Source organism: Rattus norvegicus, chromosome 19, assembly GCF_021556685.1.
Source record: "Rattus norvegicus strain SHRSP/BbbUtx chromosome 19, alternate assembly SHRSP_T2T, whole genome shotgun sequence".
In the NCBI taxonomy this organism is placed as follows: domain Eukaryota; kingdom Metazoa; phylum Chordata; class Mammalia; order Rodentia; family Muridae; genus Rattus; species Rattus norvegicus.
In genome coordinates this window covers 71,001,045-71,025,768 of record NC_141552.1, presented here as the reverse complement: position 1 = coordinate 71,025,768, position 24,724 = coordinate 71,001,045, and the positions used below count along the sequence as shown (strand labels likewise).

The 24,724-nt window shown below is 44.9% G+C and overlaps 1 long non-coding RNA gene across 3 annotated transcripts in view; it reads right to left on the bottom strand.

Annotated features, from left to right (window-relative positions):
* LOC147999631 (uncharacterized) overlaps nucleotides 1-24,724 on the bottom strand; it is an 88,103-nt gene that overhangs the window by 34,159 nt on the left and 29,220 nt on the right. For 2 of the 3 annotated variants that reach the window (XR_015644266.1, XR_015644268.1), the window contains exons 1-4: nucleotides 18,339-18,679; nucleotides 13,839-13,954; nucleotides 10,210-10,355; nucleotides 2,155-2,266 (exon numbers count right to left, since the gene is read on the bottom strand). This is a non-coding gene — a long non-coding RNA (uncharacterized LOC147999631). Of the gene's footprint in view, nucleotides 1-2,154; nucleotides 2,267-10,209; nucleotides 10,356-13,838; nucleotides 13,955-18,338; nucleotides 18,680-24,724 lie in introns of those variants that run through there. The other variant, XR_015644267.1, reaches the window with a different exon arrangement.

The following is a 24,724-nucleotide window of genomic DNA, read 5'->3' as shown; positions in this document are numbered from 1 at the left end:
TACTAAGTACTTGACTGACTTGGGGAATCTGCAATCGGCTTTAAGATGCAATCTGCATCCTGCTGCTAAGGTCTCAGAGCCAGAGAGAAAGAGCAGGGCCACGCCCTGTCCACGAAAGGTATGGAAGGCCTGTCTTAATAAATAGGGCTAGAGAGGCTTGTTGAGGCTTCAGGTCCTGAAGTTCCGAGGAGGCTGGTGGTGCTTAGAAGGACTGTTAGGACACAGAGGGGCACTGAAGTCATGAAAGCCCCGAGTCTTGATTCTCATTCTAAGTGCCTTTTAAAGTAATGGGGATTTTGGTAGACCGCAATTCAATTGCTAAGTAATTGTATTGAATAAAATGTTCAAATGAAGTTAATTGGCCCACTTAACAGCCCAAAGACTGCTACATAAAATAAGGTACAATTTTGCAGGAAGAATTAAAAAGAAACTGTGAAGTCTGCTCCTCACCTCTCCAATCGGTGCCTTCTGTGAGTGGACCACTGGTGGACAGTGTCCCCACCCAATGTCCGTGTGCTTGGCTTCTCTTTCCTGGGTTATAGCCTTAAGCTGGGCTTCATTAGAATAGGAACAGACCCTTACATGGGACATTGAAGAAAGTGTGGTATTTGCTGAACAGCAGCAACTACAATAAAAATCGTGGATTTGGATAACATCAGCCATCATCTTGCTATCGATTGGCAAATCCAAGCCTCTCTTGACAGGTCTCTAATCTCCGTGATGGATGAAGAGTCCCTCTGTCCATGTGACTTGGCCGTAGGGTACTCAGACATTTGGTCAATGTTATTCTGGGTATGTCTGTCGGAGATTTTTATATGAGATCAGCATTTGAATCAGCAGAATGATGGGAAACAGGTTGACCCTCTGAATGTAAGGGGGCCCTGGATAATCCACTGAAGGTCTAACGAGAAAGAAAAACAAAATACCGACCACGGAAGAACTGCTTTTATCTACCTGATGGTCTTTAAACTGGGATTCTTGGCCTTTATCCTTCTTGAGCCTTAAATTTGGTGCCCTCAATTGACTGTACCTTAAATATAACTCTCTGGGGCTTCTTAACGTCCACAGTATGTGAGTCACTTCATTATGACTAATGTAATCCTTATTATCTATATATCTTATTTACCCATTCATTATCTATCCAGCATCTACCAGTCTACCTGTCTACACACTTCATCTCATTCACCTGTGCGTTCATCCGCTTAGCATTTGTTCGCGCACCCATCTATCATTTAGGTGTCTCTTCTTTTGTCTCTTCATCTTTGGGTCTGAACGTGGTGGTCACAGTAAAATATTTCCAAACGTACAACAGCAAAGTTAATCCAAACTCCAATCTGAGGCATTGCCACCAGCGTTTCCCTAAGTGGCGTCAGTATCACGTGACTTCACTGTAGCTTTGTTCGGAGCACACAACCTACATCCTTGGCACCGTGTGTGCCATGCTACCTTGAAACAGCAGCACATGCCCCAAAACGAGTCTGATCAGATTTTCAAACTATTATGGGTTACAGATTTAAGTACTTTTTTTTTTTACTATACAAATACAGTTTTCACCTCTTAGAGAAACGTAATTTATCATTATGAAACCAAAAACTTTTAATATTTTCCTTTAACTCCTCAGCAACTAGGTATAAAATTAGAGCAACTTTGGGTGGCATTCAATTACAATGTTTGGCTTTAGAAATGGTTGTCTGGGGCTAGGAATTGCAACTAAGTGCGCAGAGCATGCACCTGCCCTGCGGGCGCACAAAGCTCTGCGTTCACCCTCAGCACTCCATGAAACCGAACGTAAGGGAGCACGCCTGTACTATCCGCACTCAGGAGGTACAGGCAAGAGAATCAGAAGTTCAAGATTATCCTTGGATTCACAGCACATTGAAGGCCAGCTGAGGCTGCAAAAGCAAACTAACAAACAGGGAGATGTTGCATGAATGGCCGGGCCGCTTCTAAGTAAACGCGGGGCCGGGCAGCCAGGCCCTGCAGGAGGACCTGATTGTCTGAGAGACCAAGGATTGCTGGTGCCGACAATGCCAGCCAATCCGGAATTGCTGTTTAGAAGAGATTGGGGCGGGATGGGGGGGAACGGGGGCGTGGCTGGAGGGTATTAAAGGAGCTTGCAGTAGCATTCAGATGGCCTGCTGTGGCCTTTCTCACCTGCTCTCAGAGTCTGTGTTGTTGACTCTGCACCACCTCACCTCCAATCCCCCAGGGCAGGTAGAGTCAAGCAGTGAGTAGTCCAGGGCACAGGGAACAGGTAGATAAAATGCTGTAAAAGATTAATTTAAAAAAAATTAATAGATTTCATCTTAGAATTAGCGCAGAATCTCTAACATCTTCAGAACTGGCCCTAGACGCTTGTCTGCCACGTTTTACTACATTTATGTGAAGCGGTGTTCTTAGCATCGATAACTGTAAAATCGAACTACCACAGATCAACTCCGGAAGACAAGGAAAATGCTCTGTCTCTTGCAGTGTGAAGGATCCGGCAAAGGCTTCATTCTTTATGCAAGCAAGTACAACCATCTCATTAGGGTGCAAAGTCCTTTCATTTTCACTAAATGGGAAAAATTAAATGTAAACCAAAGAATCATTCTAAAGCGGACATTTTTGTGACTTGTTATCAGAAGTTTGATTTTTGTATGTACATTTTATATACCTATATACCAGGAATCGCATATTTTTAATCTATCATCCATCTACCTCTCCTGTAGGTCCAATTTCTTCAACTGTGGGCCTGAATTCCGTGGTGGTCACGGAATACTTGGCAAGAGTAAACTGTTTCTGAGTATGGTCCAGCAGGAGAACCTTGAGCAATGAATCCTTGATGGTCATGAACGGTCATTTGCATCTCCTTCTGCACGTGTGAGATGTTGCTATTCAAGCTCCGCCTGCTGCAGGTTTAGGTAATGTGCCTGGACCCGGGGCAGGTGATTGCTAAACTGGGCTTCAGGCTCAGGTGAGCCTACTATTCCTACTATTCTCTTAAAGCTCCATAGCACACCTAATACATTAATCCCACCCACTGTCTGCCTACCAATAAGAAGAGAAAGGTACAGGGGGCACAGAATCAAACAGCGTGAGCAAACGCCACAGAAATGGCAGGTACAAAGTCAAAAAAAAAAAAAAAAGAAAGAAAGAAAAAAAGAAAAAGAAAGAAAGAAAAAAGAAAATAGTAAAATTGAAGGCTGTAAGGGATTGCTGTAGCAGATCACGGGGGCGCAGAGAGGCGGGCATCTCTAGACTGAGAGCGAGGAAGGCTGACTAGAAGTTGAACGGGAGCCCAAAGGAGTGACATTCTCCAACGAGCCGGCAGCGGATTACCAGATGCTTCCATTCTCTTCCCGGCGCTTATGCCAGGCCTTGGTGAGTCTGGCTCAAAGCCCCTCAAGTGAGAAAAACTGGAAGCAGCTGACGGCCGGTGCCTGTGGGCGCTCAGAGCAGCCCCTCTGTTCTGGCAAAGCTATTCCCCTGACAGGTGGCAGAAGGAGGGCCTGTTCCCAATCCAGCCACACTGGAGGGTAGACAGCTAAAAGGAAAAACAAGCCCCACACCTCAGAACCTCCACATGCTGTGGGAAGCAGCTGCTGACTCGGAGTGTGGGGAGGACAAGAAATGTCTGCAGCCAGGTTCCCAAGGTGGCAGGCAGAGTCTCCATCTAGACAGAGCTCTGGTTTCTAGGAATGGTCCGGATGGTAACCCAAACAATGTGGCTGGAAATCTCTGTGATCAATCGCTCAGCACGCACTTCCTTATCTGGACGTAATACTGATCCTGGGCCTGCCCACAGCCCAGGTCAGGTGGCTGAGTGACTAGGCATGCTGAGCACCAGCATGCACTCCAGTAGGTCTCAGCGCAGAAGGGGACGGACGGGAGGCGGGGCGCCAGCATAAATGCAACATGGTGTGCTTTCTTACTTATTTTTGTTCAGTGTGAGTGTGTTGGGTTTGAGTGTGTGCCTATGTTATTCCAACGCATAATAAGTTATTTTTGATGATATGCGATTTATAATATATTTATAACAGTAAAAAGTTATTTTTAAAAATACATGATTTAAGATTAGCATTGAAATCAGCAGGTCAGATGCTCCATGTTGTGAAGAAGGGATCTATCTGCCACACTGGCTCTCTGGATTTAGGAAAGCTGCATGCACGGAAATCGGTGTTTGCACACACTCGTGCGTTACATAGTATCAACAGGAGCATGTAGAGAGGTCAGAGGTTGAGACTGACTTTGCCATCCTGAGTCCTCCAGCTTAATTTTTTGAGACAGTAGTCTCTCACTAAACCTAGAGCTCGTTGATTCAGATATACTAGCTGACTGTACAGTTCCAAGGATCCTTCAGTCTTCACCTCCAGCACTGGAATTATAGGCATGTGCCACTGTATCTGTCTTCTTAAATTTTTATTTGTTTGTTTTGGCATGGTGCTAGGGAACAAACTGAAGTCCTAATACTTGTAACGGCAAGCACTTTATCAACTGAGCTATCTCCCTAGATTCCCCCAAGTTGGTGACTGGTCTCCTACCACCTATGAAGATGTCCTCTAGCCAGAAATTTAGACGTGAAGAAAGCAAAAGAGCCGGATCACAGTGGGTCATCTGCACGCTAGGGAAAGTTTCTTTTTCTAAAAAGTTGCATGCAGACTTTGATGTCATTCACTTATCTTTTTGTCTTAAAATGTAACCCCCCCTACACACACACCCTTTTCTTAATGTTAGCTCTCAACCAGGGACAAAAGGCTGATGTCCCTATTTAACAAATTGCAGTGGACCTGGCTATCATCCAGTCATTTTGGTTAACTGGCCTCTCTTTGGTCTGTACTCCATCCTCCTGGCCTCTTGGTTGGAGGCTCTCCCTTCTCTCCACTCCCCTCCCCATCTCCTCATATGGCCCTGCTCAGGCTCATGTCCACTCTGGGCTCTCTCAGATGTTCTCGCTTCTGGTTATGTTTTCCTTTTTATCTACAGCAAATTTTACTTCTCCACCATACCTAGGGGCTGTCATACCATTTTTTAAATCTCTTTTTCTTTTCTTTTCCTTTATTCACTTAGCACACATATTAAGTGGGTACACAGTTGTCAACAAGAATATCAAACCATTTTCCCAGGGCCTCTTATGAGCATCTTATGAGCCTGCCCATGAGTCCATAATTCAGGGCTCTTCTAAAACAGAAACACATTTGTTTAATTTCTGTCCCTTATCTTAATTTTTTGCACAATATGATTTAAGTTTCATATCTGTGAAATACAAGCTTGACTCAATATCTATTAATGATGTTCACTGAATTCTGAAATAACTGAAGAACATGGGTGGGGTTTATAGAAACTGTCCCAGCTGCTGTACTTAATGCCCTGATCCAAGGCCAGGGGTTCTAGGACCTTCTAGTCAAAATACAAATTATTACTACCCAGGAAGATTTGTAAAGGACTCTTGCCTCATATTATTGATTAGAATTCGACCGTGCAGTGCATTCAGTTCCTTGGTAGGACAAGGGTTAGAGAGTTCTCATGAGACAAGCTTTCTTCACTCGGTCACCTTGGAGTTTCACCATCAATGCCATCTTTAGTAAATCACTTTAATGGAAGTTGGTTCGAGGGCACACACCCATAAGCAGTGGCTCATTCTGATATGCATTTTTACTACAAACACTATAGGAGCCCTCCAAAGAAATGTTAAGAGCCTGGTGTGCCCGGAAGAAGTGTGTTTACCCAATTGCAGGGACATGTTCTCAAATGAGCTCTTCTAACAAGCACAGAAGCTCAACACAACACTGGGGAAAATACCCTGAAAATTCTTTCCCATCATTCTAATGGGTTGCAGATGGGCTGGGAAGCTTCCTGCCATTTTTTATTGTTAGCTAGCTTCCTTTCTTCTGTCTGGAGTTTTATGATTTGCTTTCCTTATTAGGCTCCAGGATGCCTGAGTCAACCCATTGAATTGCTCCAAGCTGTTGAATGGAGCTGTCCCCTCAGCGGTGAAGATATCCAGTTGACTTAATGGGTCCTGGAGCACTGGACTATATACCTCTGTTAGCCACGCCCAGCAAGAAGGCTGCAAAATCTACTTCTGTAAAGATATTAAGTGTATTTGAATCATTGTCTTCATCTAACTCTTGGTAGACTGAAACAGGAGGCTCTCAAGTTCAAGGCTAGTCCGAGGATGGAGCAAAACCTTCTCTCAGAAAAACAAGAGAAAAAAATTCACTATTCCTGTGAACTGCCAGGGCCTCAGGTTTCTGCTCAGCAGGGAGCACTAGAAGTTTCCAAGGACACATCAGTGCACCCAGAGTGAGTGACTGGAACCATTTCTTTTATCCAGGTGTGTCTTTCATTGTTACTGACAGGACTTATCTGGATGGAAGCCTATTGTCCTGAAGCTACTTGTTGGGTTGGAATGGGAAAGATGACTTCTTTAGTGTGCGGAGGAGCCTCCCCTGTGGGTGACAGAGATCATGGTGACAGAGATCCTAGACTATGGGCTGGTTGTGATGTAGGGCATCATGGATTTTCCCTGTGAAAGAGCCAGGCTTGGTCTGTAAGGGAGGAGGGATGAATCTGAGGGATGATTTAGGGTTGCATGTTAGCCTCACAGCATAAATACCAGAGATGATCTGCTTACGTAAAGAAATGGCTGATGATCTTGGATCACAGTTTAGAATTTCAGGCCTTGATTCCTGACCTTTGGACCTGGAGTTGCACAATGTGGTAGAAGCCCATAATAGAACACGGTCTTAGGATCAGAAAGCAAAGAGGAAGTCTTTACTCATTCAAAGGCATATCCCCCATGACCTGAGGCCTCTTGCCAACCCCTATCTCTTAAAAGTTCACCAACTTCTCAACAGAGCCACCCTGCAGTCCAAGACTAATGTATGGACCATGAGAAATACTCCAACCTATACCAAGGGTACTGAAACAGAGGTTGCAGATTTCCCCCAACATCCCCTCTTTTTTTTTTTATCATAGAATGTCTGGTTTTAGCTAGACCTACCATTATAGAATGAAGAAGACACTGCTCAGACTCCTTGCTATTATGAGTGGTCACATGACTACATTTTGTGCACTGAGATATCACAGACATGACATATTCACCTGCCAGGCTCTGCCTCAAAAGCAAAGCATGCCTGCCCTTCCACTTTGCCCCTCCTGAGAGCGGATCTGTGGCTGGTAGGCACCATCTTTTCTTTCTTTTTTTTTTTTTTCTTTTTTTCGGAGCTGGGGACCGAACCCAGGGCCTTGAGCTTGCTAGGCAAGCGCTCTACCACTGAGCTAAATCCCCAACCCCGGTAGGCACCATCTTGGAAGTGATCAATGACATTAGAAATGGCAGAGCTATGGAGCAGCAGGAACCAGGATTCCAGGTCCCTTACAAGGTCCCTTACAAGGAGTCAGCCTGTGACACAATTAACCACCTTTGTACTGTCCCTTGTTAGCAGCTCTGGTTTTCCTCTGGTTTTGTGGATGGGGAATCCTCTCTTCCCTCATTCCTACTAATCCCTATCATCTTGGTTCCTATGATCTTGGTTCTTATGATCCCTTCACATGGGGCACAGGCAGAGACATCAAGCACTCCGGCCTTATTGTTAGAGGGCAAACAAACAAAAACAAAACACAGCCCTGGAGTGGAGGGTGGACCTGGTCTAGTCTCCCATTTCTTATCCTTTCCCTACTGTGATCTAGGGTAGTTTCTTGGCTAGAATAGTTGGAGCCTCTCTTAGACACTCTTACCCACAGTTCAGTCTGTTGTAATTAGATATGTTAAATGCAGGGATGTGTATCCATAGCACTGAGAAGTTTTCAGTGAGAAGGGGCAACAGTAGCCAGTTCAGAGGGCTTCACAGAAGCAAGACAAAACCTGCCAAGAATGGCTTCGTTTCTTCCCAGAGCCTTATCCTTCCTCTTGTCTGGTTACCTTGGCTGTTACTTACACCTTCCCCAGAAACCCCAACTGTAGATATAAACTATAGCTATTCATAACCGGGTTAACTCTTCAGCTATGGAGGTGTAAGTTTTCACAAGTGAACCCCTAGAAGTCAAAACCTGGATTCATCCAATTTCTGGTGTGAATCTGTAACTGAAGACAAACTGACAGAGATGACTAACGGTGCCTTACCTGAATGCCTTGGGTCAGCCATAGATGTGAGTCATCCAGGAAGGCTCACTCTGACCTGATTTGGGGCTCAATCTAAACTCCATCCCCATTCCTTGATTTATTGCATGGGTGAATGATGAAGCCTTTGAATCATCCTTGCTAATGAGTTTGAGATCACAGTTCCTGTCCATCCTCATGATCAAAGGCATTGAGATGTTTCCATAGCCAGGGTTCCCTTGGCTCACCTGATCACTCTAAAGGCCCATCCTCAAGGTCTACTAATACCTGCCATGTTTGTAGAAATCCTCTCCTTGGAATCAGCTGGTCTTACCATGAGAAAAGAGCATCCTCAGGACCATGTGCCTGCCTACCCTCCACAACCATGGAGAGTACTCTGAGTACTAAGCATATAATGAATGCTGTAAGAACTGAGGATATCACAGTGAATATTGGGAGTATCTTGAGTACACCAAGCACTGAAAATCCATTGCATGTGACTACAACCTGTAATTGGAGCTATAGACTCAGAAGACCTGGGTTAAAATCCTGCTTCTATCATGTAGCATACAAATGTTGTCTCAGGGAAATGAACTTTCTGAGCTTCAGTGGTCCTACCTTCAAAGAGGACAGTTCCCATCATATACAGCTGTTATGAGGAATTCCATGGCATATCCTGAATGTTCACAAAGTTCCAGCTGGCTTGTATTTTTATCTCTAGGGTCCCATCTACCAGACCAACCTCTCTGGAGCCATCAAACAATCTCTCTGTGCATACAGTGCTGGTCCCCCACTAAGGTTTGGTCCTGGATTTCATCCTGTCACTACCTGACAGTGTCATTCAGGTGAGTGTACTTGTCCCTGACAAAGTATGACAGTCTCAATGGTTTATTGATTGTCAACTTGACAGGATCTACAATGACCTCTAGTACAAGCCTTTTGGCAAGTCTGTAAGAGGTTATCTCTGTTAACTTAAGTGAGGTGGGAAGACCCACACTGAACATTGAGGTCACTGTCCCATGAACTGGGGTCCTAGAATGCATAAAAAGAATAAAAGGAGCTGAACACAAATACTCATCAATATCTGCTTCCTGGGCTCTGATACTGTGACCAGACTCCTCACCTGTCTGTTTCCATGACGGACTGTACTCACCGAGTAGGAACCAAAATAAACCCATCGTTCCTTAAGTTGCTTTTGTGGTGAGGCAGGTAAACTGCAGTCCTTCCATGTGCATTGGGCAGACACGTAAAGAGACTTGTTTTCCATGGCATACCCATCATCTATTCTAGGATCTACCTGTCTCAACTGATGAAGCATACAGAGCTCCATCCAATCCTCTTCATTCTGTATACCTATGCTTCTGTCACAGAGGTGAAGTCACGGCATGACGTCACTGTCACATGATCGTTCTGTCACCTCTCTTCTAATGGCTTCTTAAACATTTATGAGAATTCCCATGAAGGAAGCTTGTGCTTCTGTACCCCTGGAACATAACCATAGGCCTTGCAGCAGACAAGATGACAAGGTAAGGCATCTATACCAACTCGCCCCCAGAGGATTGACCTGCCATTCCCAGGATCCAGAAGCTCTTCAATGCTGAGCAGATAACAGCAAGAAAAGAAGAGACAAGGATTTGAATGCTACCAGGAGTCTCTGGTGGAAAGGATTTCCACACCCCAGCTCAAAGCCAGCAGTGGCTGGTCCTTCCCTGGGAATAGCACTGGATTCTAAATGCAGATAAAACTGAAAGAAAAAGAAACAAAATCCTTCTTTCTATTAAATGTATTAATATGATATCTATCCTCTTGAGCTGGGACAAATTACCATGTCCCATTAGGACCTTACTGTTAGCACTGTCCTAGAATTTAAAACTAAAGTATCTACATGATTTTGCCCCAGTGATCATCTCAATCAGCTTCTCTGAGAGCTGTAAGTAAAACTCTAACCCTTCCATTCACTGTTCTCTGCCCTCAAGTATTAGTATTAAGTCCCCAAAAGTGTCTCCAGGAGGGTTGGGGTTGTGGCTTGGTTGAGTGTTTGTCTAGCATTCACAAAGCTCTGAGTCCCATCCCCAGAACCACATAACCCAGAACCACATAGTCTCATAGCACATGCTTGTACTTACAGCAAGAGGGAGGTGAAGGCAGGTGAATAAGAGGTGCAGGGCCATCTTCAACTGTGTAGCTACATCAACCACCAGCCATGCCCACATGTAATGATATTAGAAGGACAGGAGCAGCAAAGGAGAAGTGAGCAAGCTGGTAAAGCAGTCTGAAGACCAAGGCAGATGGAGAAGGAAGAGTTAGTTCAAAAGGCACCAGAGGTGTCTTTCTATAAGCATATACATCTCAGGAGAGCGTATGTGTACAAGATGCATCATCCACCTGGAGTTCCCTTCACAGAGTGGGCAGAAGTTCTTCGTGGAAGGGTGAGAATTCTCATCCAAATATCAACAATGGTATCCTTCCCACCATCCTTTCTCTGTGCACCACACAGTCTATGCAGAGTTTCAGACCCACTGAGCATGTGGCCACCAAGCTGCACATCATCTCAAGGATGCTCGCTCTCTTCTCCTATTCAGAGCCTTTAGCTACTAGACAGCACCCAACAGAGGACATGTTTTCTTATGACTGTCTTAGCAACAGGCTCTAGAAGTCCAGCCTGGAGTTCAGCATGACTGAAGGACACACAGAGGACTTGTATCTATTGTGTTTGTGATGTGTGTATATGTTCTTGTGTATGGTATGTGTATGTGAATATAAAGGTCCTAGGCTGATGTTGGGTGTCACTCCCAAACACTGCCCATCTGTTTTGAGACAGATCTTCCACAGAACCTGGAACTCATAGATTCAGAGACTAGCTGACCATTAAGCTCCAGTGATTCCCCAGTGCTGAGATCACAGGCACACAGCAACATGCTTGGCTTTCTCACAGGGTTCCTCAGAATCCAAAACTCTGGTCATCATGCTTGTGTGACAAAATTGAGTCTCGTCCCTAACCCTCGGTGTGTATTTGTTGAGACTGCTTCGCCCTTCCTCAGTAACCTCTATCCATAGATATTCACCGTCCATCTGTGGTAAAGGGTGTAGGCAGCTGCCAGAATTTTTATGCTGCAGGGCTTCTCTCTGGCCAACTATGACTCAATTGGTCTTGAGCAAAAGACCTGGAACATCCTTCACTTGTGGAAGCCAAGCACAGGATGGAGGCGAGGCACTCACTTCCCACTCTTGCTGCCTATGTTCCAACACCACAAAAGAAGCAATGACCTTCTCTTCAGATGCACAAAGGCAATAGCTCAGGAGGACTCTGGCATGCCAAAAGTCACAGATTTCTGCACCACAGTGTCTGCTCCCTGTCCCTGGAGACAATCCCAAACTGCCTCTCACTGTGGCATATTTGGGGGGAGGGTCCTGGGAATAGGACAAGATGATGAGGACTTGATGTAGTCAAGTATCTTGAATGTCCTTCAGCACTTCCTTGACTTCACCCTATCTTCTGTTGAATGGTAGAAAGAGTCTAGCAGTTTGTGAGCAGTCAGTCTGTAGTACGCAAGATGCCACACAGTGCTCTCTTCTGTTTCCTGTTACTGTAACAATACCCATGAGTGAGTCATTTACTACAGAAAAGACATCTGTTTTAACTAGTGGTTCTGGTGTATGCTGCTCCATATACTGATACAGAAGAGAAGGGAAGAAGACTAAACTCTCAGAATAGGGGAAGAAAACATGAAGAGTTGTTCTGTCCCCAAATGCCCGTCCCACCATCTTGGAGTACTACTACATTGATGACCAGGATTGAGCCTGGTGGAGACTAACCATATCCAAGGAGCATCCTAAGACAAGGTTTTGAATACTGATGAAAGACAGGAAAGGTTCTCTAAGATATCTTCTGCAATCTTGCTTCAAACATCTTCTTCAGGGGTAGAGATGGCTTATTGAGTAAAGTGCCTGTCTTGTGATGCTGGGTACCTGCATTCAATCCCCAGAACCCATGCCAAAAACATCCCCCCCCAAAAACCAAAAAAACCCACACATGGTAGCATGCACCAGTTATCCTAATGCTGTGGATATAAATCAAGAGGAGCCCCGGGGATCACTGGATATCCAGCCTGGTCTATTTAGTGAACTCTAGGCCAAAGTGATACTGTCATAAAAACCAAAATACCTAGGACTGAGGAACAACACACACACACACACACACACACACACACACACACACACACCAACTTGCACAAAAGATTCTCTTATGAGATATGTAAGGATACACATCAACCTCTGGGCCAGTCCAACAGACGACTAGAGGACTTATGGTATCTTTCACTCCTAAAGGCCTACCAACAAGCAAAGGTTGCCACAGCATACCTCTTAATCTTATTTCTCCCTTCTGTTCTTGAGGAGTTCTACTTTGCAAATAAATATTGGGGATTATGTGACTGTGACAAACACATTGTAATGTGGACACTGTATTTCATCACTTTGATAAAGTGCCTGACAAAACTAGCTTAAGGAAGGGTTTATTTTTGGTTTGAGTTTTGAAAGTACAATGCATTGTGATGGGGAAACATGACAACAGGAGAGTGAGGCAGCTAGTCAAATTAAACCTACAGTCAGGAGGAACACTTGGCTCCCAAATGACTACAGCCGTCTGCGGTGGCAAGAGATGTGGGTAGTTAGTTCACCTTGCTATGCCCACTGTACCTTACTGTGTTCAATTGCACATCACTATGCCTACTGTGCCTCACCGTGTCCCACTGCACATCACCAATCCACTGTGCCTCACTGCGTCCCACTATACATCACCATGCCCACTGTGCCTCACTGTGTCCCACTGCACATCACCATGCCCACTATGCCTCACTGCGTCCCACTATACATCACCATGCCCACTGTGCCTCACTGTGTCCCACTGCACATCTCCATGCCCACTGTGCCTCACTGTGTTCAACTGCACATCAACCGACCCACTGTACCTCACTGTACTCCACTATACATCATCATGCCCACTGTGCCTCACTGTGTCCCACTGCACATCATCATGCCTACTGTGCCTCACTCTGTCCCACTACACATCACCATGCCCACTGTGCCTCACTGTGTCCCACTATACATCACCATGCCCACTGTGCCTCACTGTGTTTGACTGCACATCAACCGACCCACTGTACATCACTGTACTCCACTATACATCATCATGCCCATTGTGCCTTGCTGTGTCCCACTGCACATCACCATGCCAACTGAGCCTCACTGTGTCCTACTGCACATCACCATGTCCACTGTGCCTCACTGTGTCCCACTATACATCATCATGACCGCTGTGACTCACTGGTCCCCACTGCAGCTTACTCTGCCCAGGACACATGTGTCTTCAAGCTCTCTGTCCTTGTCTATCTTTTTCCTTCAGGCAGAAAATCCAACCTTTCCTTTCTCTGTACACATATACCACATTAAACTCTCTAAGTCAGTAGTTCTCCTCTACCCCCAACTCTAGGAAGAACTGTGATAGTGGCTATTCTACCACCTGGGTCTGTTAAAACCATCAGACAAGACCATTCTCTGTTACTATAGCAAAACACCCATGGATGGGGTCCTTATATAGAAAAACCGAATTATTTAATTCATAGTCATGAGATTCAAAGGAATGGACTCATCAGCTCTGGTGGAGCTGTTATTCATAACAGATGGTTTCATGAGGACAGGTCTGGTGTGGGAAGGAAATTGTCATAGGTGAGACAGGAAGCCCAGAATCACTGACCTATATAAAAGAGAGGAGGTTTGTTCTGTTCATGGTTAAAGATGTTGAAGGGCATGACCCCAGCATCTGTGATGAAGGTGTCATTCATGACAGATGACATCACAATGGCAGTGTACCTGTGGGAAGAAGTCATCACACAGTGAGACAGGAAACAAGAGTGAGCCTGTGATGACTCCTCATTAGGAGACAACTCATAAAGGGCCTCTCAAACATCATCACATTGAAGTCAGATCTCCCAGCCCACGAGGCCATGGGGCCCTGTGATGGTGTGCAAAAAGCAGGATTGAAAGTGCACGTCATATGGTACTTAAAGGGCGTGTCCAGGAGGCAGGCAGGAGCCTCCAGAGATTTCTGTTTAAGAAATGGTGTAGTCATAGCCCCATTCTGAAAAAGCAAGACTTGGCTGCAGATTTACCTTGCTAGGTAATAAGCTACAAGAGACAAAATTCTGCACACTCACATCTAACACCTGTGTATCTGCATAAACCTGGCCTACAGCATGGGGAACTCCAGTGCTTGTGTCAAAGACTAGACCTTAAAATTGTCCTGGCATATGTCCTGTCAACTGTTATGAGACCAGCAAGTGCATTATAGATGCTGTGAGGAAGGGGAAGCTTTGTCCTTATTAGTGAGGTCCTCTGAGCAGATTGCATGTTGCTTTCTCTATGAAACCTCCACTCCCCCAAATAATCAGGACACCTGCATTCTTCCCTCTGTTTTTACAAGACCTGTCCTCTTCAGGAGTCGCAAACTGCATCAATGAGGGAAAGAGGAAAGTGGGAGAAAGGAAGTCGGGGTTGGGGCTAGAGAAACTGAGGGTAGAGAAACTGAGCACTTGGGGATCTGGGTTCAGCCCCAGCACTACACACACCAGGTGTGATGGTGCCCATTTGTAATCCCAGCACTCAGAAATGAAGGCAGGAGGGCCAGAAATTCAAAGTCATCCTCAGTGACACAGAGAGTTCAAGACCAGCCTGGGACATATAAGAGTCTTTGTCAAAAGGGAAAAAGAGAAAACGTTCATCATATTCCAAAATCGTATGCTGTGGTTGGGGGTGGAAAAAGGTTTGAAAGTCGCTGGGCTTTAGTGCTGCCTACTTACTACACACAGGGCGTGAAATATTGGTGACATTCATCAAACACTTTATGACTTTCTAAACTTCTCCAAGTCAGCAGAACACAGACATTCACAGACCCACAGACATCAATAAATCCGCCTGAGCCCTCATTAATACAGCTGCATCGCCACACAGACAGAACTTTAAAGAGTCCATTACTGTCGTTGACCTAGCTAGCTGCTTTCCCCGCAGTGGCGCCAGCACTCTGAGAAGTTTAGAATGTCAAATAGTTTTGTAAATGGGCTTTTTCTTCATTTTCTTAAAAAAAAAAAAAAAACTGAAGCAAAACTGAAGATGCAGAGATAAGTCCCACAGTCCGGCAGCTCCCACTTTAAGCCCAGCACATATTATATGCCTGTGGCCTTTAAAATGGCCTCTGTAGGCATGCATGCACACTCTCTAATCTCTTGTTACTGAAATTCACTCTGAGGAATGTCTCAGTGGGTGAGGTACCTGGTCCTCTGAACTCTGCCATTTGTAGATGGCAGCCATTTGGAGCAATGGATAGGATATTGCTGTATCCCCAAGGCCCCTCGAAGGAAAGCCTCTGGTTGGTACTGGAACACTGTTGTCTCATATTTGGCTCCCTGACAAAGAGCTGAAGGTTTTTACTTTTCCCTGCTGGACAGTGTCAACCAGCACAGATTAGCTGTAGAACGTGTTTGTAGCATGGCCAGGTCTCAGCTTAGTGATAGATGGACCTCAGTCTCGGATCCATGAGAAGTCAGCTAAGAACTCCTCCAGGGATCGAATTGAAAGCTTGGAAGCAGGCTACTGCTGAGTCTCACCTGAGTTTATTTTGTGTGCTACGTGCATATGCATGAATGTTTGTGTGTATGTGTACATGTACTTGTGTGCACATGTATGTGAGAGTCGGAGGTTAACTTTGGGCATCACACCCTTTCAATTTATCTAAGGTCTCTCTCCGGCCTGGAGCTAGCCAGTTGTGCTGATGAGCAAGGCCCAGGGATCTGCTTGTCTTCATCTTCCCAGAGCTGGGATTGAAGGCAAACACTACTGTGCCTGGCTTTTGTCAGGTGGGTTCTGGGAATAGGACTCTGGTCCTCACGTTTGCAAGGCAAGTGGTCCACTGACTGAGCCTCTCTCCAGCCTCATATTTTTTTTCAAATGTATTACACATAGTTTTGAAATTTCACCATTTCTGTCTGTCTCTCCAATGCCGGAATCTTCCTCTGATGATCAAAAGAGGGGAGTCTGGACAACCAGATTAGTCATGTGGCCTGGAAACCCACAGAGCAGCCTTTGACACACTAGCATTACAGATAAACAAGAAAGTAACTGGAGGCCTCTGGGTGGGTGTGTGCCTATGTTGGGTGTGCATGCTCCAAGTGTGTGCATGAAAGGCAAAAGTCAGCCTTAGGAGCTCCCTCTTCTATTGATCTCTTCCTTACTTATTGAGACAAGTTTCTCACTGATCCTGGATCATCTGATTGGCTGCCAGGGAGTCCCTAGGATCTGTCTGCCTGACTCCTCAGCACTGGAATTACAGGGTCCTGCTACCTTATCTAGCTTCTTCACCAGCTATCATAATTAGCTTCTTACCTGGGCCCTGGGACTCTGAGCTCAGATTCTCATGCCTGAACATTGAGCATTTTCCCACCAGTCCTCCCCAGCTCCCCGCCCCATGAGTACAGTTTTAAAAGGTCATTATTAGTGAATCATTTACTTTCAAGGTAAAATTATGTATTTTTTTTTCAGACTGATAGCTGTCATTCTAGCACTGAGGAGACTAACACCAGAAGATCTTGAGTTCAGAGTCAGCCTGGTCTACACTGGAGGTCTCAATCAAAAAAATAAAAAACAGTAAAGAATAAAATCGTGTGTGTGTGTGTGTGTGTGTGTGTGTGTGTGTGTGTGTGTGTGTTTGACACAGCATCTCATATACTCCAAGCTGGCCTTGAATTTACTCTATAATGAAAGATGTTGGAACCTTTGAGTCTCTTGCCTTCACCTCCAAAGTCTGGAATTATAGGTGTAAGACACAATGCCTTGTTTAGTTTGCTCATTTTGAAGAGATTTGTTTTTATTTTTTTAATTGGATATTTTTAAACTTACATTTCAAATGTTATCCCATTTCCCAGTTTCCTGTCCATATACCCCTTATCCATCCCTCTCCCTCTTTTTCTATGAGGGTGTTCCCCCACCCATCCACCCACCCCTTCCCACCTCCCCACCCTGACATTCCCCTACACTGAGGATTCTAGCTTTGGCAGGACCAAGGACTTCTCCTATTGGTGCCCAACAAGGTCATCCTCTGCTACATATGCAGCTGGAGCCATGGGTCTGTCCATGTGTAGTCTTTGGATGGTGATGTAGTCCCTGGGAGCTCTGGTTGGTTCATTTTTAAACTGTAGCTTGAGTGGTCCTGACTGCTAAAGTCATCCTTCTACTGTCAGATTCTTTCTGCCTCTAAGTCAGTGTGTGTGTGTGTGTGTGTGTGTGTGTGTGTGGTGTGTGTGTTAGGGGGTGTGGTGTGTGTGTGTGTAGTGTGTGGTATGTGTGTGTATGTGTTGGGGGATGTGGTGTATGTGTGTATATGTGTTGGGGGATGTGGTGTATGTGTGTGTGTGTGGGGGGGGGTGTGTATCTGCTTCTAGTGATGAATCTTAAGAACACTAAAATTTAAAGTCTAGCACCTGTAATCTTCATACATGTATTCACGTGTACATATACTCCTGGGTTCATGAATACATACACACACACACACACACACACACACACACACACACACACGCATGCACGCACACACGCACACAAACATACCACAAAGTTCCTTGAGATTAGTCTCCAGTTTGATTTGCACTCAGACAGCACAATGCCATCACAATCCATGAGTAAATTCTTTTAGAGGAATTAGCACAATAGAGCAAACCCTGCTTCCTGTAGAATATTCTATACCAAGCAGACTCTAACTGCATTACTCCTGCTCCTTCAATTTTCCTATTCTCACAGAAAAAAATTGCAAACTGTAAAACATCGTTCCCTCCCTTGTATTGGAAAATAACAGCTACAAAAGAAATCTTTGGCTGGTTGAAGAGACTGGATGTGTCCTGTGATGCTATTATTCAGATATAAGAATGAAAACCACATATGTGTGTGTGTGTGAAAGAAAGACGGAGCGCAACCATGGCCACGTGATAATAACTGGTAAACAGAAAGTATTTAGCATAATTATCTTCCAACTTTTCAGTAGATTTAAATAAAAAGCTTGGAAAAGCAGTTCTCTCTGTGTGTTTTACTTCCTGCTCTCTCTCTCTCTCTCTCTCTCTCTCTCTCTCTCTCTCTCTCTCTCTCCCCCCCCCCCACATCCCACACTCATCCCCACGTCCCCACCTCCCAGATGGCAATGACCAGTACTCACCAGCCACTCCAGACCACCTGTCACCACCAAAAGACCAGAGGGTGTCACACTCTTCACGGTTTCCTCACAAGCAGTAGAAGCAGGTGAGGAGTCCCAGACCCAGTTCCTCCCAAAATGATACTTTCTGTTCTCATTCTTTGATCTCTCCATCTGGACGTCCAATCTCTTCAAAGACCTTTTTTTGTAGCTGTTATTTTCCAGTACACGAGGAAAGATTTTTAACAGTTTCTCTTTTTTCTGTAAGAGCAGGAAATCTGTAGGTAGAAGAGCTAGAACCTTCTTGGTACACCAGGTAAGATTTTCCTACCTTGCAATCTGACTACTAATTCATTTCTAAGGAGCAGTTCTATAAGAAAACACATAGCAGCCTGCAGGAACTGGGGGGTGGGGGTGGGGAGCTGGGGAAGTAAATTCTGCAGATGGTTCCAGATGGCCCAGGCAAACTTGTGGATATTATTTACCAGTCCACCTATTCATTACTGGAAGTTCTGCTCTTCCTCTGTTATGTAGTCATTTCCCCTAAGTGAAACATTCTGCACTGGAGAGAGAAAGAAAGAGGAGAAAGACAGCACCCAGGAAGTTAAAGAACCTCACAAGGCTCAGGAAACTCAAAAGGCTGAACATTCACAGCCCCTCTCCAAGGCCAACTTCAGGGGAGGAGAGTCTCTGGTGGAACTGCCTGCTATGTAGAGGTGTTCTAGGGGTGCAGCTTTCCTGAGCTACCATTTGTCTTTACTGTAGTTGGCTTTTTACCCCAAGCTCCTGTCAATAGCCCCCCAAAACTCATTGGTTCACCAAGTTGGACCCTAATGGAATTGTTCCTTTGGTCTATTGTTGGCACTCTATCTGTCATAAATATGTTTGTTTGTGTCTCAGTCATACGGCATAATGTAGTCACTATGCAGTAGCAAGTTTTTATCTCTAGAATAGCTCATAAAACCTTGGTAGAAAATGGCTTGATGTAAACCTTCTCTAAAGTGTTTTTAACTGACACATATACATTCAAAAACTGCACGTGTTAATGGAGCCCAGGTGATAGTTTGACACACGGTATTACTTCTATCTCCTCAAACACTCATTACCTCTTTATGGTAGAAGCGATAAGAAACCTTCGTTAGGCTTTTGGGAAGAGCACATCACATCTAGAGCCCCTAGATGTGCAGAATATACAAGAAGTCCTTACTCCTTCCCAATTATGTCTTAGTGCCTGTGATGGCTCATTTTAATGCAACTTGAAACAAGCTAGAGTCATCTGAGAGAATGGGACTTCAAATAAAAAATTGCCTCCTTAAGATCAGGCTGTGGACAAGCATATGGAGCATTTTCTTAATGAGTGATTGGTGGGAAAGGACCCAGGCCATTGTAGGTGGTGCCAATCCTGGGTTGGTGGCCCTGGGTGCTGTAAGAAAGCAGGCTGAGCAGGCCAGAGGGAGCAAGCCAGTAAGCAGCATTCCTGTATGTGGGTCAATTCCTGGCTCTAGGGTCCTGCCTTGTTTAAGTTCCTGTCCTGACTTTTTAAATGATGAACAGTGAGCCTTATAAATAAATTCTTTTCTCCCTAATTTGCTTTGACCATGGCATTTTATCATAATAATAATGGCCCTGACTAGGACAAATGCCCTTGGCCAACCTCTTCCCACCTCTTCATCACCAGCCTCTGGAAACCACCACACTATACTCAACCCCACAAGAATAACTGTCTCAGATTCATGTATGTATGGCATCATGAGATATCTGTCTTGTGCCTGGCTTTCTGTCTGGCTTATTTTGCTTAACATAATTACATTCCATTCACATTGCTGCAGATGGTAGGGCATGAGACTTTTCATGACTAGATAGTACTCTTTATGTATAGGTAACACACTTCCTTTAGTCATTCATATGTTGGTGGCCATGTAAGTTGAATAGACTACTCCTTTGTTATCCAGAGAGAGAATTTTTTGTATGTTTTTGTATGGATATGCATATGCACAAATACCACAGTGTGTTTATGGAGCTTGGAGATCAACATACAACAACGGTTTCTCTCTGTCCACCGTGTACATTCTAGGGATTGAACTCAGGTCACCAAGCCTCACAGAGGGTACTTAAGTCACTGAGCCATCTCTCCATCTATCAAAGGAAAAATTTAACTATATTCCAGGAAGCCTCTTAGCTTTGGCATCTGCCTATGAGGTTCCCAATTCCCTTGAAGTATAATACTGTAACGAGATCAAGAGGCCTAAAGTACTCCAACTCAAGCAGAAAGGTGAGATACTGGGGCCTATAGCCAATCTGCCTATGAATAGAGCAGGCAGTAGAACTTTGTAGCTTATTGTCATGAAGCAAATCCTTGTAACTATGGTAACTGTTGTTGTGTTTAAATGTTCTTAAACGATGTGTGCACCAAAACCTCAGTGTCAAAACACAGGGAAGGAGGATTCAAGAAGAGAGTGGGGGTGGGCCAAGGCCAAGAATTAAGCTGTGACAGAAAAAGCTAGAAGAGATGGAGTATCCGGACAGGACTGACACCCTCTTAGCTGGACTTGGCAGGGAGCACTGTTTTATTTCTTAGTGGAAATGAATTAGAAGTATCAGGAACTACCAATGGCAGGCTGAATAGCTGTCACTCAGAGGTGTCCCAGTCTTAAAAAGTGAAAATTGATTTTTCATCACCCACCAAGATGCTATGAAAATAGGGTTGAAGAGCTTAAGATGGTCACCCGTTGCTAAATTGTCTCAGTGGGCTGGGGATGCAGACAAGAGTCCATAGGAGAGCCAAGCAAGACTGTTAATATATGTGACCACAGCCAGGGCAGTAGCAAGTCTATCCTGGAGAAGAAACCATACTGATGACACCTCAATTTGAGATTTCTAACCTTCAGAATGATAACAAACTATAGGGGAGTCTTGCTTATGGGATTTCTTCCATGGTTTACTCAGATACCTTTCTTCTACAGTAGATCCACCTGCCTAGGGATGGTACCGCCCACAGTGGTAGGCCCTCCTACATCAACTATCAATAAAAGGATTGGCCATAGGCCAATCTGATCTAGGCAATTCTTCAACTGGCTTTCCTCCTTTCCAGGTTACTCTTATTTGTGTCAAGTTGATAAAACTAACCAGCATAGCCCCCTCCCTCCAATCACTGAATCAGATTGTGTATCAGACACCAGCTTTATAATGTGTGTTGGGTTATTCAAGCAAAGATGGAGGAGGAGGCTCTTGAGTAAGTAACACAATCCCCCTTCAAGCGGAGTTTATTTCAATGTGTCTAGTCAAGAACAGAGTTGACATTTATGGAACAAAATTAAGAGGCAAATTTAGGGGTCACAACCAGTTCAAGGAGAGATGAATGGTTTCATGTGGCTCCCCAAGAACTATGATCAAAGAGTGTCCTGAAGACAGCAGGACCGTGACAGATGGTCTAGAGATAAAGAATGTGCCACAGGTGGAAGGAGCAAAGACATCTGGAGCCTGCTCAGAAAAGGGCGAGTGGTGCTGAGGTAGAGTGTAGGGACTCAGAGGACATACGCATACATATCCACTCTATTCCACAATCGAATGCAATTTCCCTTCAGGATGATTCAAATTTTGTCTTCACAGAAGCCAAGAAGGAAAAGTTGCCTAGCATATCTCTTCCTGGGCACAATCAAAACACAGCTACAGGTTTGACCCTGTGAAAATATAAGATTGTCTTGCTTTTTTCATAAACAATAAAAGCCAGATAGCTGCCAGCATCAGAAGAACCTGGACGCTTTCTACCTCCTCTCTCTCCCATGTTAAGAACCAAACCCAAGGCCTTGAGCTTGCTAGGCAAGTATTGTTCTACCACTGAGTTAAATACCCAGCCCTGGAAGAATCTGGATGTGGTGTCTCTGGGTGGGTGTAGGCTTCCTGCACCCCATGGAGAAAACTCTAGAGATGCAGAGCACCACCTTGCTAGAACTCTCATGAAGAAAGCCAGGGAAATGTGGGCATACTCTAGAAACTCTTGATCATGATGGTCTGGGTCAGACAGACACAATCATATACCAAGGAACTCTCCATAAAGTGAGCAGTTCAGTGCTAGTGACCAGAGATCAGCCAAGGCCCCTAGAGACCTGGTAGGACAAATGCTAGCAAAGGACAGTCCTAAAGTTAACACGAGGCCCTCAGACCAGCAGAGCATGAGAGAATTACAAAATGTATCCATGAACCAGAAGAAAGGAGCAGGACTGGGGAGATAGTCTCTAAAGTGTTTGCTGCACAAGAATAAGGACCCCAGTTCAGATCTCCAGCACTCATAAAGAACTGGGCATCTCAGTCTGTAGTCTCAGTGCTGTGGAGGTAAAAGCCAGAAGACACAGGGGTTTGCTGGCTATCTAGTCTAGCCAAATCAAGTTCCAAATACCTGTCTCAAACAATAAGGTAGAAAGGTATTAAGAAAGACACCTGCTGTTAATCTCTGGTCTTCACATATGCACACACACACACACACACACACACGCAAAGATGATTTTAAGAAAGAGGCAGGAATCTCAGGGTTCATGCAATAGAAGATACTATCATTGCATACTCCAGGGGACCAGAATACTTTGAGTCCTCCATCCCAAAGAGAAACAGTCTCTACCAGACAGTACAAGGCCACTCTTCCAGGTGATGGCAGCCTCCTCCTAATCATAGACATTATGCTGAGGAATTGACTACCTCTCCTTCTGCCTCTGCCTGCTATTTAAAAGAGAGCTGAGCTCTTAAGACTAGTCAAGTCGCCAAGAGATGCGCGTGCTTAGGGAGATGACAGTGCATCTATGACTTTTGTACAGAGAGCCAAAAGGCCATCTCCATTTTGACTGTTTGGTAGGTTAGTGTACCCTCATTAATGCACATACCAAAATGCTGTCATTATCCTCATACTCCAGGGAAACCCTGGTTGTCACCATCATGTTTGCACACAGATGATAACAGCCACCTGATTCTGGAATGTCTACCAAAGGACACTGGGGGAAATCTTTCCTACCAAAAAATATGCATAGACTCTGCAGTACACATATACTGCCTTAAGTATACTGTAGTGTATGTATATACTGTAGAGGGTATTACATTCTCAAGAGAAACCCCTTGGCCATGCATCTCACAGTCAGTCCTCAGTAAAAAGTCCCTCTCCTACCTAGCTTCTTGTCACATATCATTTTTCAATCATGTCCTTTAACATGACAGTACTGTAGTCTAGAAGAAAGTTGGGTGGGTGTAAGGGAGATTTGGTCTCCTAAAGTTGAAAATGTGACCCAGGACCCTGCGTCTGGCTACATTCTTAGAAATATCAAATTCAATTCACTGAGATCAATGGGCATCCTTCCTTTCCAGACCTCTTCAGCTCCAATCTGTCTTCACACCAGGGCAACTTAATGTGATCAAAGAGTAAAAGGGGCAAGGCTGGGGGCTGGGATGTGGTTTTGAGGGAGAAAGCTTTCTTTACATGTGTAAAGCTCTGGGTCTCCCAGCATTAGAAACACAGCACTGAACATTGGCTTCTTGGATCCTTAGGGCACGGGTGGGCCAGGGGTAGCTGAGACTAGAATCCGGGGGTCTGTCTACCTCAGTGGACATCAGAGGGGATGGCACAACAACACCCCAGGTGGCTGACCTCAGGAGGTTGTGTCTCCCACTTTGTCAGGAAGATAGGCAGGCAGCTGCTCAGGGCATATTTGTGTTATGTAAATACCATATACATACCCTGTACTCTGAGAGCAGTCTGGCCATCTGCCACACATACAGCGTGGGCCTGAGCTGTTCAGTCAGCATCACAGATGGAGACGGGGCCAGCACCATGTGCTGTGCCCCCTTTGCACACTCAGGCATGAAGAGATCTCAGAATCTGAGCCTTATCTGTCTTTTAGTGTCTTATCACAACAACAACAACAACAACAACAACAATAACAACAACACCTTTTAAATTTATGTTGTTGAATCCAGATGTCCCTTTCTTTATCTTGCTCAAAGCTTTTCCATGAACTCAACCAGTAAGTCTCCATCTCAGATCATCAATGAAAGAGTTCTTTCTCCAGACCATGGAGACAAAGGCGGATGACCCCATGTATGTGCCTGGATGTTCACAGTTCTTCTCTCTCAAAGTTTCATTGCCTTAGAGTTCCTATTCTCTGGGATCTCACCAGGGTTGCCTTGTTTCCATAAAGTCATAGCTGTCATAGTTACAATGCATTCACACAGGCCCCTGAAGGCAAAATGTCACCCAACTCCTATCTCAGATCCACAGAGACATTTCTGTGGAAGATGGACCAAGTGTGATTCCTGTAGGAACACCTCCACCCAAAGGAGCCTTCTCTACCTGGTTCTTATATCCCACTGGAGATTAAAAACCTAAAGTTTAAACACATTCGCTATTTTAGTTTTTATTCAGTTTGTAT